The sequence below is a fragment of the Neovison vison genome, chromosome 3, assembly GCF_020171115.1.
Source record: "Neovison vison isolate M4711 chromosome 3, ASM_NN_V1, whole genome shotgun sequence".
NCBI lineage: Eukaryota > Metazoa > Chordata > Mammalia > Carnivora > Mustelidae > Neogale > Neogale vison.
Window position 1 is genome coordinate 53,208,769 of NC_058093.1, and position 7,750 is coordinate 53,216,518.

The 7,750-nt window shown below is 34.7% G+C and overlaps 1 pseudogene; it reads left to right on the forward strand.

The window, feature by feature from the left end:
• The first annotated feature begins 2,374 nt into the window (after nucleotides 1-2,374).
• LOC122901816 lies at nucleotides 2,375-2,768 on the forward strand (annotated as a pseudogene).
• The last annotated feature ends 4,982 nt before the right edge of the window (nucleotides 2,769-7,750 follow it).

A 7,750-nucleotide genomic window follows, 5' to 3' on the forward strand; every position in this document is an offset into this window, starting at 1 on the left:
ATTTTATTTATTTATTTGACAGACAGAGATTACAAGTAGGCAGAGAGGCAGGCAGAGAGAGAGAAGAGGAAGCAGGCCCCCTGCTGAGCAGAGAGACCTATGCGGGGCTCCATCCCAGGACCCTGGGATCATGACCTGAGCCGAAGGCAGAGGCTTTAACCCACTGAGCCACCCAGGCACCCTTTAAGATCCATTTTTGATGATTCTGTGATTTAATGTCAAATATAAATATCCATTCTAAGTACATTAAAACTATAGAAGTAAGAAGAACAATATAAAACAAAAACTGTACAACAGAATCAGGAAGTTTATCTGGATTTAATTTAGAAAAAAGCAATATACAGTCAATCCAGTCATTTTTTTTTTAAGATTTATTTATTTATTTGAGAGAGAGACAGAATATGAGCAGGGGGAGGGACAGAGGGAGAGGATCCTCAAGCAGCTCCCCTGCTGAATGCAGAGCTCAATGCCATGCTTGATTCCACCACCCCTGAGATCAAGACATGAGCTGAAACTGATCTGAAACCAAGAATTGGCAACTCAACCTACTGAGCCACTCAGGTATCCCTAGTCTATCCAGTCTTAACTGGATTTGAACAGATCCAAACATCCTAAAGTCTTTTTCATCAGAAACCACCCCAAAACTTGAATACATATTCTTTACTAAAACAATCTACAGATTTTGTCAAGCTGGGGTTTGGGAGGCATTAGGACAGGGACGATGGAGATATGAGGTGCAGAGGAAGGGAAGGACCAAAACATAAATCCAGCAACATAAAAGTGGGCAGAATTTTTTGAGATAGGGAAGCAAGCAAATGGGCAATGTAAAGATCAAGGAGGGGGAGGGAAAAAAGAAAAGAACCCAGGGTACAGTGCAGGCTATTTGAGGTCAGGACCCAGGCACAGAACACTAGAAACAACAGGAAACCATTCAATGACTTCCTGAGTGGAGGAGGATTTCCTCATTTCTTCCTGTCCAGAATCACCTTTTCTGAACTGCCTACCCAAATGGAGAACATTAACTACACATGGCTGATGAGTGCGGTGGAGCAATAAAAGCAAATGCTTACAACAATTCTCTTTGTACTTTGAAAGTTATGTTATGTTACAGGGGGAAAAAACACCTAAAATGAAGGACCAAGTGGAAGAAGGGAACACACATTATTCAAAACAATATAGCAACTGTTGCTTCATGCATAAAGTCACATTCCTTTATCCTTTTCTGTTAATTCCTGAAAACCATCCCCCAGTTATTTCACATTTTCCCATTTCTGAAAAAAACGCTGTCAAATTTACATGAAGGATAATTTCGTTAGAAGTTTGTACTGGCTCTTCTCAATGATATATAATCACAAACTGGGAAAGTTAATACATTGGTTATTTCCCCATTATTCTAATGACTTTACCTAAGATCAATGCAATATGATCACTGGATATGAACAGAAATTAAAGAAAAGGTAATTTATTAAATATTCCTGGGGAACAAATCTACTCCAGCTAATTCTACATCTGATTGCCAATTTTTAGCCTAATGTTTTGTTATTGAGTGATATTTTTGAACATTTGTAAAGGAAAATATATATATATATATTATCTTTATATTGAAATAGATCCAACATAGGCAATTGGTAAAGTACAATACTTCTTCAAATTATAGTTAGTAATACAATATAATGTGAGACAATTTAAAGCTAACATAACATTGAAATACTTAAAATAATATTTTATCATTTTTAGGATCTTACTAAAATTTCTCTTAGATTTCCAGGCTTCTTTGTATTAAGTTGGCATTTTCAGAAAATTTTACATATAATATATGACACTAATTATTTCAATTGCTTAAATGTACTATTTAAATGAACACACAATTTAGAAGTTTAAAAAAAGTGAACAGGTCATAGTATCTTTTCTAAACTAGATTCTTATTATTTCATTCCAATTTGTCAACTTCCAGACATTTTAGGTTTACTTCTTAGTCATTTGAGGACTTGAGAGTCAGACACATTTTTATCTCAGTTGAAAATGTTTATTAACATTACATCGTGAATCTCTGCAACAGTTAGAATTCTCCTTAAGTGTTTTGATCTCCGTCTATATATATGCACATATGTATATATAAATATATTATGTTGAAATACTTCCAATTTTATTTGAATGAAAAATCAGAAGTAAAATTTGAATTATAAACAACGATCTTCTTCCTCTAACCCCCAAAACTTTAATTCTTCCTGTATTTTTGTGGTTCTTAAGTGACAACCCTCAGTCATCTTTATCAAATCTGATTTCATTAAATTTCAGCTCATTGCTTTGTTCTCTTTTTAAACCTATTACACAGGAATTATTTACTTTTATAAGAATTGAATTTGACCTTCCTTTCCAACCAGGGCCCGGCAGAATGGCTCCTGCAAAGAAGGGTGGAGAGAAGATGGGCCGTTCTGCCATCAATGAGGTAGTGACCAGATAATACACCATTGACATTTACAACCGCATCCACCGAGTGTGTTTCAAGAAGTGTGCCCCTCAGACCCTCAAAGAGATGAGGAAATTTGCTATGAGGGAGATGGGAACTCAGATGTGAGCATTGACACCAGGCTCAACAAAGCTGTCCAGGCCAAAGGAATAAGGAGTGTTCCATACCCTATCTGTGTGCGTTGTCCAGAAAATGCAATGAGGATGAAGATTCACCAAACCAGCTCTACACACTGGTTACCTGTGTACCTGTCACCACTTTCAAAAATCTATGCACAGTTAATGAAGATGAGAACTAATTGCTGATGGTCAAGTAAAGGTATACAACTGAAAAAAAAAAAAAAAGAATTGAATTTGAAATAACATACATGGCTTTTATTTTTCATTATAAACAGGACATAATATATTTATATTTGTGTATGTATAATGTCATCCAAATAAAAGTCTGTATTTTCTTTTTTTTTTGCTGAAATTGACTAGATGATTTTAAAATTTGTATAGAAATACACAGAACCAAAAATAAACAAGGCCATCTTGAAAGAGAGAAAGACAGAACAAAATCTATCATATAACTAAAACAATATGGTATTAGTTCTAATGTAGATAAAATGACCAAAAGAACAAAAGAGTGAATCTAGAAAGAGACCCACATAAATGATCATTTGATTTATGATAAAGTGTCTGTACAGTGTGATAGGGCAAAGACAACCTTTTTACTAAAATGTGCTTGAACATTTGTATACGCATACAGGAAACAGCATACCTTGACTCTTCACACCCTACACAAAATTCAATTTCTGAGAGATCCCTGATCCAAATGGCAATTACCTTATAAAATAATAGACCTTATAGAAGACAATAAAGAAACCAATGATGTTAATTTGGAATAGACTAAGATGAAGAGAGCTAATCATCCAGGGGAGAGTTGATAATTAAATTCTGCTAAAAATTTAAAATTTCCATAAAAACAATTTTAAGAAAATGAAAAATCCTCTCGGGGAATTGGAGAAGACATTTGTATCAGGTATCCAAAAACAAAAACAAAACTCATATCCAAAATGTACAAAGAACTGCTACAATTCATTATAACACACACACACACACACACACAATCTACAATGTTGAAACCTAGGAAGGTCTACATGTGGTAGAAATGTCAGCACAGAACTATGCTACAAAAAGGGAAGTGGCTGCACATAGATAAAAATAGTATGTAGAAACACAGAGCATTTCCTCCGAGCTGATTTATTGTTAGATAACGCTCATAGCAACATGACAAAAATCGTAATCAATGACATGCTTGCTAGTGCGAAATTCCAGGTGTGGCTTTTGTGCTATCCGCATGAAAGTGTTCTTGGATACTTACTGACATTTGTTTTGGTTCCAGGGAAGACTAGAGAAGCAGCATGGGCTAGCATACTCCAAATTCTGATTCTCCTCTTCTTAATACATGTATTTCTGCACCAAAGCAACTGCATTTCACAAAGATCTTGGGAATTGCATAATGTGAGATGTGACACAGCTGAAGGGAAAATGGGGAAAAGATTTGAACAAACTCATCAGAGGAAAGAATAAATAAAACAGAAAAGAAGATACTTGACAACATTAGTTGTCAGAGAAATTCAAATTAAGAACATGATGCAATACTACTGTTACACACATTAGAAATGCTAAAATTTAAAAAAAATCTGGTAATATTAAGTGTTGGCAAGGATGCGAAGGAATTCTAATGTGTTGCTGATGGGACCCAAGTGTGATAAAATCAGTTTGAAAAAAACAATCACACAACAGTATCTAGGAAAGTGGAATACATTCATTCTCTCTATGCCAACAATTCTACTTCTAGGGATGTACCCAATAGGACATGTATTTCTATTTGCCAAAAGATAGATTTCAAAATGGCTACTTTAGCATTCTTTAGATCCATCAATACTGGAAATATTTAAATACTATAACCATTTAACTATAACTATAAATGATGTTGCTACTTAATAATAACTATGTAACTAAACTGTTTAAATTATATAACTATTTAACTTTAATTACTTAAATGATCGCTACATGAATGAAAAGTAAGTGTGGGCAGAATCACTCACAAAAAACAGTCATATAATTTCATTTCTGAAGAATAGAAAATATGTGAAACTAAAGTATGCTTTTAGAAGTCAAGACAGTGGTCACACTTGTACTGTGTGGTGGCTAATGATTACAAGAAGGCATGAAGGGGGGACTCTGGGCTTTTAGTGATGTGGTTTTTAATTAGGGAGTTAGTTATACAGGTGTATTCTGTTTATAAAAATTAGCCAAACTCTACAGTTAGGATAAGCACACTTCTGTGTATCTACTCAAATCTCAAAAAAGACTAAAAACCAAAGACATCAGCTATTACATACTTCTTAAAATGTTCTCTGTAAGTTTCATCTCAGAAAGAGTACAATCCATGCCAATTTTCTTTTATTTTGCAAAATATAAGCAATTTAGAATTAATTATGAGGTCTTAGAGTTTAGCTTGGCCTTTTATTTATCTTTCATTAGTAAATTTAGTAAAAATCAAATTACATATATCTTCTCTAAATCATATAGCAAAGAGCCAGACTTCTAATGATTTTTTAAGTTACAACTGCTACATCAGTATCATTTCAAAATTTGCTAACATCTTTACACTAATTAAAAAAGAAACAATTTCAAGTCAAATTAAGCTATCAAGGCAGACTTGGAAAGGAAAAGAAATGCTTGTAAGCTTTTACTTCCTCCTTTTTAAGTTGAGGTTCTTGCCCCTCCTCTGTACCTTTTTGAGATGAGGGAAGTGAAGTAGGAGTGCCCTGTTCAAACTTAATTTGTTAGAAAATGATAAAAGTAAAACTTGAACCCAGTTTCATTTTATACCATGTTGAGTCCATCTTCTCAATCACGGTTACATGATTTTTTTTTTAAATGATTTATTTATTTATTTATTTTATTATTTTTTTGAATGATTTATTTATTTTTTTAAATGATTAATTTTAGAGAGAAAGAGAGAGAGAGTGAGAGAAAGAGAGAGAGAAAGCATGTAGGGGAAGTGCAGGGGGGAGAGAGAGAGAGAAACTTTATTTTTTTGAAGATTTTATTTATTTATTTAAGAGAGAGAGAGCGTGCAAGTGAGGTGAAGGGCAGAGGGAGAAGCAGGCTCCCTGCTAAGTGGGACTCAGTCCCAGGACTCCAGGATCATGACCTGAGCTGTAGGCAGACACTTAACTGATTGAGCTATGCCCCAAGAGAGAGAACTTTAGCAGACTCCACACTTAATGTGGAATCTGACATAGGGTTTTATCCTAGGACTCCAGAGATCATAACTTGAGCCCAAACCAAGAGCTGGGTGCTTAACCAACCATTTTACCCAGGCATCCCATAGTTACATGCTTTTATCATAATACCTGGATATCTTTCCCTTTAACTATGTAGTTCATCCAAATAAAGAACAATTAATATTAAACTATATTTTATATGCCCTTCTTTTTTTTTTTTTAAGATTTCATTTATTTACTTGACAGACAGAGATAACAAGTAGGCAGAGAGGGAGGGGGAAGCAGTCTCCCTGCTGAGCAGGGAGCCCAATGTGGGGCTTGATCCCAGGACCCTGGGATCACAACCAGAGCCGAAGGCAGAGGCTTTAACCCACTGAGCCACCCAGGCACCCCATTGTATATGCCCTTCTTCAAGCTCAGTTTCTTTGTAATTTCAGCAACATAGAAACAAATTTAAGTATTCTGGATTAATCAAGGCCATACAAATATTGGAGTATGCATTTATTCAGTAAAGAAATAAATATGGCACACAATTTCTAGAACCAAGAAGAAATCAGAAATAACTGAAGAGCAGATTTGACTATAGGTTCATTGACAAGTAGAAAATAGAGTAAAAACATAAATGCAAGTTATTGGAATAATTCTTTTTTAAAAAATGATTTTATTTATTCACTTGACAGAGAGAGAGAGAACACAAGCAGGGGAGAAGCAAGGTCCCCACTGAGCAGGGACTCCAATTCAGGGTCCAATCCTAGGATCCTGGGATCCTGGGATCCTGGATCATGACCTGAGTTAAAGGAAGACACTTAACTGACAGAGCCACCCAGGTGCCCCATTATTAGGATAACTCTTCCAAAGACTGGATAATACACCCTGTGCTTATGCACATTAAATACTAATCTGGTGCAATAGTTTAGATATATAAGGCTACACAAAACAAAACAAAATAAAAGTTGCCTAAATTAAATAGAAGAAACTATGTGTGAGATTGTGCACCTAGACTTACATTTACCAAGATATTACCTGAAATTTTAATCAATCTAATTTTGTTCAGTGGTTGTAAGTCCATGTATTTGTTGAAGAGACTATACCTAGTGATGAACCTAGCAAGAACCTCAGTGACACTGGGATATTTGCTTATGATAGATTTTATGTGGTAGATGCAAGTTTTATGGAATACTTTATTTTCAAAATACTTTTTAAGGTTTTCTTTGCTGTTATGCACAATTAGTTAAGAATTCAAGCCAACACACTGCCCTTGTGTATACAGCATATGTTGTAAGTGGCTCTTGGCTGACTTTGCTGTACAAGTTTATAAAGTTGTTGCAGTATATTTTCTGTGCCAAATAGAAAATAAATAATACTTCTGGAGTGTTATTTTAAGAACATTATTTTACAGTCAGTACCATTTCTAATGGAAAAACCTTTTGCAATGCAACTGTGGCAACCTTGAGATAAGGCTAAAAATATCAAGTGAAAAGAATAAAGATGACTTTGTGAAATATTTAAAAACATAAAAAATGTATTTTTGAAAACAGTTTTATAAAAGTTTACTCTGTGGGGAAATGATCAGATGGTAAAAAGATGAAGGGATATGATTAACGAATGTCATGAATTATTATGTCATATACAGGTTAGATGCTTTTTGCATAAATCAAGGGTATATCACCTTCTAACTCAAGCCAAAATTCAAAATTATAACATCACAAGTTAAAGCTAGATTATTATTACAAATGCATTGACAAGAGTAAAGAAAGCAAAGTATTTCTTCTTCTATTAGCTGTCACAAAGAAATCTGTTTAAAATAAGATTTATTTATTTATTTGAGAGACAGAGAGTGCACCTAAGTCAGGGGAGAGGCAGAGGGAAAAGGAGAGAAAGAATCTCAAGCACACGCTGTGCCAAGTTCGGATCCGGATGTGAGGCTGGATCCCATGGCCCTGAGTTCATGACCTGAGCTCATGACCAAGAGTCGGAGTACTCCACAAAGAAACTTT